We start from the raw sequence: 15,849 nt of genomic DNA, 5'->3' as shown, positions 1-15,849 counted from the left end.
TCTGGGCCCACCATCATTCCCTTTAGGACATAGCAGCCTGCCCCCGACCAGCACCCATTCCACATCCTACAACTAGCTCGCCATTCGCAGACTTGGGCAAGATTCAATTCACTGATTAAAGCTCTGTGTAGTGATGACGCTTGCTTGGTTTTCTTTCAGTGGCATGCTCATGAGGCACTGAATATGCATTTCAGCGCTTGATTAGTAATCTTCGAAATGGCCATTTGCATGACCATTTTGAAGATGTGTGCTCGTGTAGACATGGCTGTAGAGTGCTTCCTTGTACAGTAGAAAGCCCTGTGGGATTAAGGCTGGGGAAGGAGCATCACTCTGCTGTGTAGAGTGACATTGGTTTCCATGTCAAATAAGGTCCCCATTTTCAGGGGCTGTGTACTCCTCATCCGATAGATGGAGGTAGGACGGTGACTGCAGGTGGTGAGTTGCTTGCATTCCTCCCATATGTTTCTCACTCTTGTTCTCTTTTCTCTAGTGTGTTGGCCAACACTTTCTTTGTTCTGTCTTTGCCTCTGCTTGTGCTGTCTCCTTCTACAAGGTGCAGGTAAGCATTCTAGGTGTTCATTGCCACAGTCATGGGCTTGGGAGAGATGGGGAAATTGGAAGGGACATAAGTCATGCCAGGGAGGGCCGTGACAGCAGAGCTCTATTCATCGAGTAGAACTGATAAAGATGGGAGAGGGATGAAGGCAAGATTTCACACAACAGTAGAACTTAGTGTACTGATAGTTCGTGCTTGGCTTTTTCTGCTCTGCTTGCAGGAGACTCTTTCAGGATTCCCCCTGAGATGAGAAGCTGGCAGAAGTGAATCTAAGCAGCCTGGATGTTTTAAGGAGAAGTGAACAATCCTTAGCTTTCTGCTGTCCTCATAACTGGCTGTGTGAGTGGTCAGCTTTTTGAAATATTCATCTGTACTCACTGTAGGTTTCTTTACAGGCTGTCAGCTTCCCATTTGGGTAAGGACCCCCTGTGGAATTGAGTCTGGGAAATAAGCAATAGTGTGCTATGCAAAGTGATTATTTTGGATGAAGGTGCAACGAGCTCCTTGCTTGTCGTGTTCCTACAGTGGTAGTGGGAGGAGAATGGCTGGTGGTAGGAGCCCTGCAATGTGTTAGATGTGAGAGAAAGAGGTTATGCAGTGTTGTCAACTGAAATACTAACTGGTTTGTTGTACCCCCTTGTGCTGGGTTGAGTACCAAGGTAAAAGAAGTGAACAGTCAGTCTACTCCCATCACACAAAATGGAAAAAAGTACATGAGATATCCAACTGGGACCTGAGCAGCCCCTCAGCTTGACTGAGATAAGTGTCTGGTTTGGAGAGGGCTGTGCTCGTGGCCCACCTGGCTTCAGGTAGGGATGTCTTGTTAACGAGGGCTGGGTTTGTAAGCAGGGCTTCCTGACTAGTAGAAACAAGGGAGACCAGGTCACCACTTCCAGGTTCTTCTCAGAGGTTTCTTTCCCTCTGTCTTCTCTAGTGTGTTGGCCAACCAATCTTTCTCTTTTGTTACCTTTGCTCATGCTGTGTCCTACAGAACTTGGGCTGGCAGTTGTAGATGAGCTTCCCCACAGGCAAGTTCTAGGGAGCTGTGGGAAATAAGGAAAGAACACAAATTGTGTGGGGCAGGCGACATGAGAGCAGAGCTCTGATATTGACTCAGTCTATGGTCAATGAGTGGGGTCGATATGGATGGGAGAGAAGCAAGGTGACACCACTGTACTGCAGACAAAGGGGGAGGTGCAGCTGAGATGCGCCCATCTCTGGGGCAGGGCTGGATGTGGCTGCCTGGGGCTCTAGCCAGACCCTCAGAGAAGGATGTGGGGACCCCAGCCCCTTCTCCCTAGTGGGGGCTGTCCCCCCAGCTGTGACCTGGGGCAGAGGCAGAAGGGAGCTCCCACTGATGAAAGTGTGACTCCCCTGCCAGGGGTCATTGCAAGGCTCAATCCCTTGGCTGCTACCCTCAGTCACTCCATGGCCCCTGCAGACCTGTGCCCTGGGGATATATTTGGGGAGTCTCAGTTGTGCAGGTACAGGTGTGTCTGTCAAATAATTGGTTCCTTACAAACAAGGCATGATCTGACATTAGTGAGGTAGACCGGAGTGAGCAAACTTTTCAGGTCTGGCCCCACTTTTCAACCCAGCAATTAGCTGGGCCCCCACAACCTGACTCATGTAATCCAAACCACTGTAAGTTTCAGGTATGTTCATGTGAAAAGGAGTCTTTTGGGATGTGTAAGAAGATAAGTCTGTAGAATGTAAAAACTTTATTAATTGATACACGCCTGTGAATATACAGCAGCAATGTCTACACTAGCCCAAAACTTTGAAATGGCCATGCAAATGGCCATTTCCAAGTTTACTAATGAAGCGCCAAAATACATTTTCAGCGCCTTATTAGGATGCTGGCAGCTGCAGCACTTTGAAATTGACATGGCTCGCCGCCGCTCAGCTCATCCTTTCCAAAAGGAGCCCCGTCTAGACGAGCCATGCGGCTGCAAGCCACCTCAATTTTGAAGTGCCCCAGCTGCCGGCATGCTAATGAGGTGCTGAATACATATTTCAGTGCTTCATTAGTAAACTTCAAAATGGCCATTGCATGGCCATTTCGAAGTTTTGGGCTAGTGTAGACATGGCCATATATAACAACTGTAGCATATTTCAACATTTTAAATTAGGTGGATGAGACTGAGACCCAGCAGGTGATCAATCTGTGCCCTCCCTTAGGAAATCTCATGTCCCCTCAAGGCCGCCCACCAACTTTTTGCAATCATGTTTTAGACAAAATGTGGATGTTTGGGAAGGAGGTGACCTGGGGGCTGGTTAGCGGAATGGATCTTTTGAAGGTATTAAATAGCCAATAAGGGTGTAGAAAGTATTTCAATTAAGGGAGTGGAAATCTTGTGATGGTAATAATTAGTTACTGTCATAGCATTCTCCCTGTCCAAGAGGGTGCAAATGTTCCATGCTGCAAATATTATCTTTCTTTTCACTGTTTTTCGACTGCTGTGAGGGTAAAACTGCCAGCTGCAGGCATGCTGGCCATTTTGGTTGGGACAAGCAATTTTTGGGACACCTTTTCTAGTCCCCTCCCTCATTTTGAGGGTGAGCACTGCTGTTCCTAAAAAGGCCTGCTCAGTCACCTGGGATGCTGCCGAACTCCTCTGTCATCCCAGGGTCAGAGTCAAGAGACCAAAGACCAGAGGCCACCTACATGCAGGTTTGGAGCTATGACTCCCAGTGGTCACCTCCACCTGTCACTTCACCCCTCCACCATCACCACAGGACTTTGAGGTAGACAGAAGTGATGAGAATATGCAAAGAGCCTGTGCAGGAGACTGTTTAAAGTGGAAAAGCCATTGCATAGGGGCAGTTCCACGCTCTTGACCTCAGAAGCCTGATTCCAGTGGTACAAAAAGTTGTCATAGCTGGGACTTCCGAGGCTGCAGTGGATGGCCATGCTGTCTTTGGTGCCTTGTCATGCCCTCTGCTCTCCACAGAGCATTGCAGAACCGCCTTCCTGGTCGTTGGATCTTGTTGTTGATCTCATCCATCCAATCCACCAGGGCTGACTTTGCATACTGGGATAGGCAATTCCTGATTTCACTGCAGATTCCAGACCTGCCCGCTACCCTCACCTGGTTTAGCCCACCTGTCGAAGCTGTTTATCAGGGTGTGACTGCTGCATGCTACAGCTTCTTGGAGCCCCAGGTGAGAGCTGGGTGTCAGGTGGTGACCAAAGGTGCACGAGCTGCCCCCGAGGAGACACAACAAGTCCCCATACTAGAGGTGCTACCCCTCCCTGGACACCCCATACACTCCTGCATATGTGATACTTTGCAAACAAGGACTGATGGGTAGCAAGGAAGCAATGAGGTTTTATCTATTGGAAACACATTGTTGTAAAATCACAATTTATGCTAACAGTCAGTATAAGAATTTTGAAATCTCACCAATGCTCCAAGTCATTGTGGGGGACAGGGCAGTCATCATTACTGCATAAGACATGGATTACACAGGGCTCCCCTGGTTTAAAGCACTGTAAAGCACAAGGGGAGGGATATGGGTTGAACCAGCTAGCTGAGTGCCTTGACCCTGCCTAAGCCTTGGCCATATAACTATAAGCCTGGTTTGACTAGCCCTCCCCACCTGTTAAAAGATAGAGCTAGATACTAGTGTTTGTATCTTGTATGAGATTCCACTTTGGTAGATGCTGTGAGCTGAAATCACAGGGGGGCAACTAAGGCCACTAAGAGCTGAAATCACAGGGTTTTGCCTCAGGCCAAACCTGTGGCAGATGGATGGAGCAACCAGCGGAAGGCTAATAGGAGCAGCGGATGGACAGTGCAATTGGAGACTGGCCGGTAGGAGTGGCAGACGGACGGTAGGAGCAGCGGCCGGCCAGCCAGCATGACTGGCAGTCGGCCGGTAGGAGGAGCAGCAGATGGACGGCACGATCGACAGACAACCGGTGTGGCAACTGGCAAGGAGCAAGCAGAACGCCGGACCAGTTCAAAGGTGGTATTGTCTCAGGTTCCATGAGGGAATGCATCAGCGCGAGATGTCAGGGCCCACACAGACTGGACCAAGGTGTAAGTGGGGCATTTGAATTGGGGGTATGGAGAAAGTTGGGTGTGCGCATTGGCTGTTTACAGTGTTGAACTGGTGAGCCTGAGAGGCCAAGGACATTGCTCAATGCATTTGAGCTGGGACAGTTACCTGAGGATTGGTTATGAACTCTGGGTGTGGTGTTTTCTCAAGCTTACACTAATTGACCTTTCTGCCTCTTTTATTAAATGTTCTTTTCTACACTCAGACTCTGTACTTGCGAGTGGAGAAGCATTGCCTCTCCAAGACGCCCAAGGTTGTGTGAATTACCCAGGCTACTGGGTGGGGGCTTGAGCTAGTTCTGTGTGAGATGAATGAAAAGGAACCCCTAGGTGTTGAACCCGGCCCTGGTTGCTGCCAACTCCTTCCAGCAGAAGGGTTACAGCTGGATAGAGGTAGGGGTAGAGTGCAGGTTGGGAACTGGTTGTAGAAGGGAGCAAAGATGGGGCTGAGGGATCCCACAGCTTGCCTAATAGAGGCGAGGGGCAGGAAGTACAAGTTGGGGGCTGGTTGGAGAAGGGAGGAAAGGTGGAGCTCAGGGATCCCACCACGGGCAGAAGGGGGGTGGGGGAAGGAGTGCAGGTTAGGGGCTAGTTGGGGAAGGGAAGAAAGGGGGCTGAGGGATCCCACAGCTCGTAGGATAGGCACACGGGCAAGGAATGCAGGTTGGGGGTCAGCAAGGAAGGTAGAAAAGAGGGGGGTTGAGAGAGATCCCACAGTTAGCTGGATGTGGAGTACAGGGAGTGCAGGTTAGGGGCTAGCTACGGAGGGGAGAAAACAGGAGCGGGGGGAGCTGAGGGACCTCAGGACTGGGCTGCGCTGTGCAGTGCCAAGCCATTGCCAGACATGTGCTGCTGCCAAAAACACACCTGAGCAGGCAGTGCTATATAAACTGCAGCTCCCAGGTGGTGTTGTTTGGGAGGGGCGGGACCTGCACAGAACTGGACCAATCCCCTGGTGCGCCAGATTTGGCTCCTTAGCACTGATATCACTTCTTTCTCCAACAATTATCATTGCTGGACCACTCTGCAAATCGGAAGCTGTAAGGTTAAAAGCACCCCCGTACAATCAGTGAGCACTGGGCATCAGACCAGCCACTAGCAGAGCTAGCCCCACAGTGCCTGATGGGAGATGTAGAGCAGGGCACAAGCCACAACACCATGCCTCTCAACACTTGTGAGCTCGCCACCCACCCGGCGCCCCGCTGAGTTACCTGGAGGAGTGGGCGCATGGCAATGCTGGAGCAACACGTGGCTGTGGGTGGGCGCCCAGGGTCGTAAGAGCCACCAGCTCTAAATCGCGGCCCTAGAACTAAAGATGTCAGCAACAATAAGTCACTTAATTTCACACACCCTACCCAAAAGTCACGCCGGTCACAAAACAGAGCGTTACTGACACCAAGCATGCATCCCCACCAGTTATGGCATCACTCTATGTCCAATCAGCAGAGCACAGAAAGCCGGCCTACAAGTGGGCTCCAGCCACCAGCACTGCTTCAAGACAACTGCTGGTTCCGGATCCTCGGGGCCCTCGCCCTGCAAATGGAACAACTGACGGCAGATGTAGGCTGCAGCACCATGGCCCGCAGTGTCTGATGGGAGATGCAGGCACTCAGCACACAATCTCCCTTGGTGCCCTGGTATTCACAGTGGCTGCTGGCAGATGAAAGCAGACAGCACTCCATCTCACGTGGTGCCTGGGGGCCCATAATGGCTGATGGGATATGAAGGCTAAGGCACCCCAGTACTTGCAATGGCTGGTGGGAGATGGAGACAGTCTGCATTCCACTTCCCATGGTGCCCCAGGGCATGCGGTGGCTGATTGCAGATAGAGGCAGCCAAGCACTTCAAACCAGCACAGCTACCTCTCTGCACTATAAAGGTGATGGAAAAACACACCCCAAATTCTCTTTCACCTATCATATGAAAACAGCCACTAGACCGTGAAAACTATCAGAAGAGTAGCCATGTTAGCCTGTATCCACAGAAAAGAAAAAAAAAACGACCCGTGCCACATTATAAACTAATAGATATATTAGCTAGTAACCGAGAGGTAGCCCTGTTAGTTTGTATTCTAACAAAATGAACAAGCAGTCATGTAGCACCTTAAAGCCTAACAAAATAATTTATTAGGTGATGAGCTTTCATGGGACAGACCCACTTTGTCAGATCTGGAGATACGCCATTTCCAGTAGAGCATTGATGATTTACTAACACAGAGATCCTAAAAAATTTTTGAAATAAAAGATGTCAAATCAGCTATATAGCACTGAAGGGGGGAGCTGAAGGTGGTGGGGGGGGAGAAAAGAGGAGCAAAATACTAAGTGTCCTGCCTGAGATCATGACGAATATCAAAGAGCAGGAAAGCTGTCCCTGTAATGTGCAAGGTAATTGCTATCTCTGTTAAGGCCAAGCCTCAACATACTGAATTTGACCATAAACTGCAGTTTACACATTTCCCTTTGTAATCTGCTGTTAAAATCTGTTTGTTGCAAGACATGTAGTTTCAGGTCTTTAACAGTATGGCACAGTCCATTGAAATGCTCACTGAAAGGTTTGTGTGTGTTCAGATTCCTAACGTCTGCCTTGTGTCCATTCATTCTTTGACAAAGTAAGCGTCCAGTTTGTCCAATATACACAGCAGCGGGACATTGCTGGAACATGGCGGCATACAGTAGGCCCTGAGGTTATGCAAGTGCATATTTTGTGCAAGTTTTGTGCCAGTCAAGGGAAGCTGGGAACCAGGACTTGCGGGAGCCATGAAATTGACCAGTGTACCAGGGCTGGTCAGTTTCCTGCCTCCCAAAGTGGTGATGAGCCAGGAACCAGTTTGCAGCCTAGCTACCCCCCCACTGGCAGAAGCTTGGAAACTGACCAGTGCTGGTGCGCTGATGAGTTTTCTGGCTCCCACAATATCAGGGAGCTGGGGAGAAGCCATGCCACTGTGGCTGTCTGTCCCAAGGCTCCACCAGCTGGGGGAAGCCAGGAGAAACTGTGGCAGCATGGCTGTCTGTCCCCTGGCTCCCCAAGCTGGGAAAGGTCAGGGGGGCACTTCTGCTCCCGCTACCATGATACCAGATGGCTGCAGGGGCTGCTGGGAGATGGAGGCTAGGGCACTACAGATCCCATGGTGCCAGGGGGCTGTAGGGGCTGCTGGGAGACTGAGGAGGGCAAACACTACAACTCCCATGATACCACGGGGGGGGGGGCGCTACGCTATGTTTGTGAGGGAGAAGTTGCCGCAGTGTGTGAGAAATTGAAAGACATGAGAGGAAGACAAGCAAAACACTACCAGGAGTCATCTACTGATTGAATGATTGGAAAAAGGCAAGTGTAGTGCTCACTTTAAAAAAAAGGAAAGAAGGACAGTCCAGAGAACTACAGGCCAGTTAGCCTTACCCCGGTCCCCAGAAAAATTATGAAGGTGATCCTCAAGGAGTCCATTTTGAAGCACTTGGAAGACATGAAAATAATCAAGAGTAGTCAACATGGATTCGCCATGCCCTGTGAGATCTTGGCATAGGTGTTTGTGTCTCTTTTGCTGCTTTGCAGTTCTGTCAGTACAGCTTCATCTCACACCCCTCCCCCCACCTGCCTTCCCCCCCGCCCACTCCCCAACATACAGAAATAAGGCTGTGGATCTCCTACGTGCTCCATGCTGGAGCTGGTCTGCAACCTTGACATTCATGGCCAGATGTACTACTGAGGTGTTCTCGAAGCTACAGACTAACACGGCTACCTCCAATACTTGTAAACATTGAGGGATTCTGTAATACATATTGTTCTTGGTTTACTTTTTAATGCAGTGTAAGTGCTGTTAATCAGCACTTCCAGCTCCTATGGTTATATTTTAGGGTCCTTGATTTGGGATCCAGTTCTGTCTGACATAATTCCCTTGATATTGGTACTGCATACAGCCAGTTTTTACCCTACAAGGCTTTGGATCAGGATATTGCCTGACCTGCTCCTGTGGGATAGATCTAATTTCCAATCTGAGAGAAAAGAACTGACTCTGAGCCTCATGCTGTTTCTCTGTGTCTGTTTCATGTCATCCAATTAGCCACCATCCTCTGAAATTATTAGAGCTGTGTAACAGCAAGTCAGCATCTGGTATAAGGAACAGAATATAATGCAATGTGCACAGAATAGATATTTTAATTATAACAAACATTATAACAGTCTCTTCAGAGATATTAAAAAAAATCAATTTTTGTAATTAGTTATGCAACCAGTCCCAAAAGAAAAGCTGTGTCCAATGAGTCTTCAAGAACTTTTTGGAGTTTATTTTGTAATAATATTAGCTCAATTTTCTATCAGATGTGTCCACATTCTCCCTCTAGTGAATATATTTTTTCACCAAGACATACTGCTTACTCTTTAGTGTACCTTCATCACTCTGTTACATATGGACTAAAAGTTTCAACACAACCCAGTTACAGTGCAACATTAAACAATGTTAAAAAGCTCTAGGTTTGATATAGAGACATCAGACTTCTTAACGCTTTGGCAAATAAAAACTAGACCAAAAACCTAGAAAATTAGAAAAAAAATATAGAAAACACTTGAAATATACAGAAGGAAAGAAGAGAAATGGGATAAAGAACATTCAAACTGAAACTGATTGTTTACAGGAAACAAATAATGAAAACCTAAATCAGTCCTTTCTAGCGATATGAATATTGGTTAATGTCTCTTGTGGTATGCTTACACAGCACCCTTATTCCAAAATAAGCTATTCCAGAATAGCTATTCCAGTGCAACCCTGCTACACACAAAAATGGATTTCAAAATAGCACTTAGCTATTTCAAAATATTTGTCTGCACGCATAGTGCCTATTCTGAAATGGGCGCTATTCCTTTTCCTAACACTGCTTATTTCGAAACAGCTATTTCAAAATAGGTGCTATTCCTCATAGAGTGAGGGTTACCAATTTCAAAATAACTCAACCTCAATTTCAAAATGATTTCCAAATAGCAGTCGCGTCATGAACACACAAGGATAGTTATTTCAAATTAACAGCAATTATTTCAAAATAACTACGCTGTGCAGACATACCCTTATTCCATCAAACTGCCCTTTGCTTCTATTATTTAATGCTGAATTTAGAATGATACTCACTTTCCCGCATTAAACAAAACAGACATGGGGAAAGAGACAAGCTAGAATAATAAAGATGGCGAAAATACTGCTCAGGATACAGGATTGCTAATCAGTCATAGGACAAATGCTTTGGTCTTTAGAGGTGGGTCATGAAAGCTATTGTTCTGGACATTGTGTATCTCTGGGCTAGACAGCCAAATAATGTCCCTGTCTCGGGAGAAGAGTCAAAGTGGAGGGTGTGAAATTTTGTAAAGGGGGACACAGCATGATCAGCAGCTGGGTCTCAGGCTCATCCATCTAATTAAAAATGTTGAAATGTGTTAGTTTTTATGTATGTGTATTTACATTTATATATTAATAAAGTTTTCACATTCAACATACTTATTTTCTCACAAATGCTGAATGGGTGGGGGTTTTTTTCCATATGAACGTAACCAAAATTTCTATCAGTTTGGATTACGTAAGTCAGGTTGGAGGTCGTGCTGCTTATTGAAGGGATGCAATGTGAGTCCTAATGTAAAAAGTTGGCTCACCCCTCATCTAGTCAGGTCCCTCTCCTTCATTCATCCTTCTCAGGATGGACAGAACTCAGTGGGCTATCTCATCTCACTGTACTGGTGCTATGCTATATAGTTGATTTCAGGATCCAGTGAAAAGCTGAAAGACAGGAGGTCAGGAGGAGGATGGGGGATACAGAGAGAAATGTACAATGGCGGGGAAGACAAAGTATCAGGCTGGGGTTCTCCCTGGTGCAGCAATGATGATCAAGCTTTCCACCTAAGTACCAAGGTCTGGTATCAGGATAACGATCTTTCCACCACAGCTGTGGTGATGGTTGAAACCATTTCACGGTGTTTTCACCCAGCCTCTTTAAGAACTGCCAAAGGCAGCACTGAGCTAAGAAGCCCAAGCTCCCATTATTTTGTTCACACACCAGTTCTGGTTCCCTAATTTCTGACTTTCTACCAATCTTGTTCAACACTCATAATACATAGCCCTTGACTGTTATCAGTAAACGTTTTTTATTTATATTAATTCAGTCTTTCAAAACAAAAAAGCAGTCACGTAGCACTTTAAAGACTAACAATATAATTTACTAGTTGATGACCTTTCATGGGACAGACCCACGTCTTCAGATCATAGCCTTACCAGAACAGACTCTATATATAAAGTACAGAGGTCCAAAAATTGTTATCAAGGTTGACAAATCAGATGAGCAGAGGGACGGTGGAGGATTGTTGGGTGGGGAAGTCAGAGTTAGATAAAACATCAAAGTATGTAAAAGTGTCCTTATAATGGGTCAGGTAATTGCTGTTCCTGTTCAAACCACATGTTAATGTGTCGAATTGGAACATGAAATGTTAGTTCTGAGAATTCCCTCTGTAGATGGCTGTTAAAGTCCCTTTTCAGTAGAGCACAAACTTTCAGATCTTTAAACAGAATGGCCCATTCCATTAAAGGGCTGGCTGACGGGTTTGTGTATTTGGAGTTTTTTTGATGTCTGTTCTATGTCCAGTCATATTTGTCAAAGTGTGTTTGCAGTCTGTCCTATATATCAAGTATGTGGGCATTGCGGGCAGGATGGCATATATGATGTTAGTTGAGGAACAGGAGAATGTGCCCGTGATTCTGTAATTAATGTGGTTAGGCCCAGTGATGGTATCTCTAGAATAGATAGGTGGACAAAGTTGGCAACAGGATTTGTTGTAAGGGAAAGTTCCAGGATTAGTATTATTGTGGTATAGCCTGTGGTTGCTAGTGAGAATCCTCATAAGGTTGGGAGATTGTCTATAGGAAAAAACAGGCCTGTCACCTAGGGCTTTCTGGAGTGTGGCATCATGACTTAGGATACGTTGCAGGTCTTTAATGATGCGCTGCAGTGGTTTGAGTTGGGGGCTGTAGGTAACAAGTAGTGCTCTGTTATTGGCGTTTTTGGGCTTATCTTGGAGCAGCTGGCTTCTGGGTATCGGTCTGGCCCTGTTGATTTGTTTTTTTTACTTCTCCCAGTGAGTAATTCATGAATGTTTGGCAGAGATCTTGTAGTTTTCAGTCTCTGTCAATAGGACCAGAGCAGATGCAACTGTATCTCAGGGCTTGACTGTAAACGACGGATCACGTCACGCATGCAAGATGGAAACTAGAAGCATGTAGGTAAGTGTAACAGTCAGAGGGTTTCCAGTAGAGAGTGGTATTGACCAGGCCATCAGTGATTTATACTATAGTGTCCAGGAAATGTAGCTCTCATGTGGCATGGTCAAGGCATAAGCTGATGGTGGGGTGCAGATAGTTAAAGTCTCTATGGAATTCTTCTAGAGTCTCTTTACCAGGGGTCCAAATGATAAAGATGTCATCGATGCATAGTAAGTAAAGGAGGGGTAATAGGGGATGAGAGCTGAGGAATCAATGTTCCAAGTCCGCCATAAATATATTAGCATATTGTGGGGCCATGTGGGTGTCCATAGTAGTGCCACTAATCTGGAGGCGTAAGTTGTCCCCAAATCAGAAATAATTGCAGGTGAGAACAAAGTTACTGAAGTCAGACACCAGATGAGCTGTGGTAATGTCAGGGATGATATTCCTGATTGCATGTAGTCTAGCTTCATGTGGAATATTAGTGTAGAGAGCATGGTGGCAAGGATGGTGTTGTCAGGAAGTTTTTGGATGTTTTGTAATTGCCTCAGGAAGTCAGTGGTATCTTGGAGATAGCTGGGAGTGTTGGTGGCATAGGGTTTGAGGAGGGAGTCTACATAACTGGATAGTCCAGTAGTAAGGGTGCCAATACCCGAAATGATAGGGTGTCCAGAGTTTCCAGGTTTGTGGATTTTGGGGAAAAAAATAGAATACGCCAGGGCGGGGTTCAGATGGTGTGTCCAAATGAATAAGGTCCCAAGTAGAAGCAGGTAGCTCCTTAAGCAGATGGTGTAGTTTCTTCTGGAATTACAAAGTGGGATCAGAGGAGAGAGGTCTGTAAAATATGGTGTTGGAGAGTTGTCTGGCTGCCTCAGTCTCACTATGACACAATCTCAACTATGCTGCCAAGAGTCTCAAAAATAACCCAGACTTTATAATCAAATGAGCTGACAAAGGGCAGGCTGTTGTCATCATGAATAAATCAGACCATGAACAGGAGGCAGCCAGCCAACTCTCTGCTCTGCTGATTTGCCAACCTTGATAACAATTCTTCTGATTTGTCAACATTGATAACAATTTTTGGACCTCTGTGCTTTATATATTGAGTCTGTTCTGGTAAGAATATGATCTGAAGAAGTGGATCTGTCCCATGAAAACTCCCCACCTAATAAATTATTTTGTTGGTCTTTGAAGTGCTACATGACTGCTTTTTTGTTTTGATAGAATACAGACTAATACAGTTCTCTGTCACTAATTCAGTCTTTGTTTAAGAAAATATGTGGCACAAAGGAGGCAGTTTTCTCACATATCTCACCCGCTGCATACATCCAGTATGTGCTTTACTCAGGTAAGTCTGTCACAAAGTCCCTACCCAGAGCTTACCACACTCTGGAACACTGATGAATCATGGTTAACATATTACTATTATTTGAAAATGTTGTGTGTGTACAGTGTATGATTCTCTAAGTGCACAAGATCAAATTAGAAGCAATTTTTCTACAGAACATTGAACTGTCTATTTAGTGAGGATTATTTCTCTACCAAATTACAGTTTAATTCAGTTAAATAAAATAAAAAGTTGATTTATTTCAGTGAAAGGTCTAAGTCATTCCCAGCCACTGGAAATCAGTGCCTGTGGACACCCAGTATAAACAAACTGTCTCGCAGCCTACCACCAGAAGATTGCTGACCCCTGGTCTAAATTAGTAGAAAATTATTTTTAAAGTACATGAGCTCACTGTAGAGGGGACAAACTTTTGTGACTCAAATGGTTTAAACAAAGATTCCCAAACTGGTCACAAAAGATCTGCCTGTGATCGTTGGCTGGCGACATAATAAAGGCACCTTGTTTCTGGCTGCCATGTAACATTAAAGATTCATTAAGCAGCAGCACCTCTAAAAAAGGTCTGGGTGTCATGATGGATCACAAATTGAATATGAATCTACAATGTGATACAGTGGTAAAAATGCTCAAGTATCGGAGGGGTAGCTGTGTTAGTCTGGATCTGTAAACAGCAACTAAGGGTCCTGTGGCACCTTATAGACGAACAGAAAAGTTTTGAGCATGAGCTTTTGTGAGCACAGACTCACTTCATCAAATGCTGGTCTTGGAAATCACTGGAATAGTCTATAAGGTGCCACAGGACCCTTCGTTGCTGGTAAAAATGCTGGTATTCTAGGGCAGTGTTTCTTAAACTATGTTCCGCAGAACACTGATGTCCTGTAAACAACTCGTGGGTGTGCCACAAGCATTTGGAAAAAATACACTAACGGTATATATTTTCTGTTATTAAAACCAGATAAAATATCACATCTTCATTGCTATAACAATGAGAAGTGTCATATAAACTAACAGATTTTTTGGAGGATAAGCTTTTGTGGGCAAAGACCCGCTTCTTCAGTTGCGCATGGCTATCATTCTGAGTCTTCATTGCTATGATACCTAATTAAATTACTTCATGTTGCTTTTTTTTCGTCTTTTTTTAACGAATTTTCATAGGTGTTCTGCATAAAGAATAGAATTATTTGGTGTTCCATGGTCTCAAAAAGTTTAAGAAATACTGTTCTAGAGTATATTAACGGAAATGGACTATTTATAGCATGGGAGGTAATTGTCCCACTCTACTCAGCCTTGGGAGGCCTTAGCTGGGGCACTGTTTACAATTTTAGGTGCTGCGCTTTAATAAAGAGGTGTACAAATTGGAAAGAGTCCAGAGGGGTTCATGAAAAATGATGAAAGGTTTAAAAAGTGGGTATTTTTAATTTCGAGAGAAGGTGACTGAGAGGGGACCTGATAACTGCCCTTAACAGATCTTAACAGTTATCAAATGATCTGCTGCTCTCCATGTCCACTAGAAGTAGTAGATACAGATGGTGGAACAAGGAGCACTGGTCTTAAGTTACAAAGGGGGAAGTGCATGTTGGATATTAGGAAAAAAACTATTTCACCAGGAGGGTGGTGAAGCACTGGAATGCATTACCTAAAGAAGTGGTGGAATCTCCACCCTTAGACATTTTTAAGTTCCAGCTTGACAAAGTCAGCATGATTTAGTTAGGGTTGCTTCCGCTTTAAGCAGAGGGCTGGATTCAGTGACCTCCTGAGGTCCCTTCCAGCCCTAGGATTCTATAAAAAGCAGGACAAGTAGCAATGGGCTAAATTTGCAGGAAAGAAGATAGATATAGGTCAGCTATTAGGAAAAAAACTTTCTAACTTAAGGGTAGTTAAGCTCTGGAACAAGCTTCCAAGGGAGGTTATGGAATACCCTGCGCTGGACAAATACCAGTCAGGATGGTTCTGGTGTAGCTGGGTACAGAGTTGGCAGAGGGTTTGACCTGATGACCTTCCAGCCCTTCATTTCTGTGATCGTCCAGGTGGTTATGAAAGCAAAGAGAACTATGCATGAGATAACTTACTTAGACGCAATCCCTGCCTGGGAGAGAGTCCGAGAACCCCTTACTGTCAGGACCCAAACATGCTTTTAACTCCTGAACATTAAATGGTGCCACAAGAGTTGCCACTGAGCAAAAAGGCACCTCTGTAAAGCACACTTTATTACTATAAATCAAATGGAAAAATGAGAGGAAACTTTCCCTCAATCATATTCAAAGATAATATCTTATTAAAGGAATCAAATTAATTGACAAAATACTAGTGAAATTTCACTTGTATAATATCCATCTCCCAAATTAAATTAGAAAATATGTGTTATTCCCCCAAATATTTAGGAGGAGATTTCTCAAAGACTGAAATGACAGTAAAAGGTGCCAAGCTCAAAATGAAAACCTATGAACATCTCCCTCTTGTGCACCAAGTCTGCCCTCTGTTATGAACATAACATTTCCATTGCAAGATTGTTTATAGGAACTATATCAGGCTTACAAAGCAAAATTTGGTACTCCAAGGATTTCTTATTTTTATATCATTTTGTTATGCATTTCACAACATATCATACACAAGATATCTGCTTCTCATAAGATACACGTTTGTACAAGCTTCTGTT

Source organism: Carettochelys insculpta, chromosome 27 (assembly GCF_033958435.1).
Source record: "Carettochelys insculpta isolate YL-2023 chromosome 27, ASM3395843v1, whole genome shotgun sequence".
NCBI lineage: Eukaryota > Metazoa > Chordata > Testudines > Carettochelyidae > Carettochelys > Carettochelys insculpta.
The sequence above is the reverse complement of the archived record's forward strand: the minus strand, read 5'-3'. Positions refer to the sequence as shown.